Source organism: Haliaeetus leucocephalus, unplaced genomic scaffold (assembly GCF_000737465.1).
Source record: "Haliaeetus leucocephalus isolate CR32 unplaced genomic scaffold, Haliaeetus_leucocephalus-4.0 Scaffold964, whole genome shotgun sequence".
Taxonomy (NCBI): Eukaryota; Metazoa; Chordata; class Aves; order Accipitriformes; family Accipitridae; genus Haliaeetus; species Haliaeetus leucocephalus.
In genome coordinates, this window is record NW_010973400.1 from 4,138,772 (window position 1) to 4,139,823 (window position 1,052).

A 1,052-nucleotide genomic window follows, 5' to 3' on the forward strand; every position below is an offset into this window, starting at 1 on the left:
CTGTAGGGAGCCGGGGGGCTGAGGTGAAGGGGGGCTGAGGGGAGGGGAGCTGTAGGGAGCCGGGGGGCTGAGGTGAAGTGAAGGGGAGCTGAGGGGAGGGGAGCTGTAGGGAGCCGGGGAGGCTGAGGAGAGGTGAGTTAAGGTGAAGAGGGGCTGAGGGGAGGTGATGGGGGCTGTGGGGAGGTGAGGGGAGCCGGGGGGAGAGGGGGCTGAGAGGAGCAGGGCTGCGGGGAGCTGCGGGAGGCGGCTGTCCCAGGCAGGGAAGCGTGGCGGGTTGCAGGGGAGCACGGGTTCTTACGAGAGGCGTGTTGGCCCCCTCGTCCCTGGGCTGGGATGCGGGTGGGTTGGCCCCCGAGGTGGGACGGTGGGGCCCGCTGGTGAGGGGCACGGGCTGTTCGCTGGGTCTGCGGGGCCCCCCCGCGGCTGCAGAAGGAGGCGGTGGGGTGAGGCGAGGCTGTGGCGGGCTGCCTTACCGGGGGGGTGTACTGCTGTGCCCTGCGTTCCCCCGGGATGTCTGTACCCTGCCTCCTTTGCGGGTGTCGCGGCAGCCCTGGGCTGTGGCCTTCGCAAGGCAGTGGTGGTTGTCAGCGTGACTGCAAATCTCCTGTTCTCCCTGACTCCTGCTCCCTTTTGGCCACACAGCTCTGAAAGTTGACTTCGTACTCTTTCCTGCATATGACCTTTTTGCGCTCTCTTGTGACAACACTGGTTTACCCTAAAACTTAGAATACATGCAGGAAAATGTGTTGTGTTGGTTAATGTAAGTACTCTGGATGCCAGTGCTGCTTTCAGTAAGGCAGTGTGTGGTATGATGGGTTGAGGTCTGTTTTGGGTCCTGCTGTAGGTTTGCTCCATAAGTTAAGGCAAATAGTTTACACTCCCTTGGTTTTCCTTTTATTATGAAAAAGGATTAGTAATTCTGCAAAACCTGTTAAGTTACTGGTGCTGAATAACAATGAAATCAGCTTTGTGTAAACAGAGTAAATTAAGTGTCCTTTAACAGCACAGAGAAGAAATCATCGCTCCATTTTAAATTTCATCATAAAAACTGA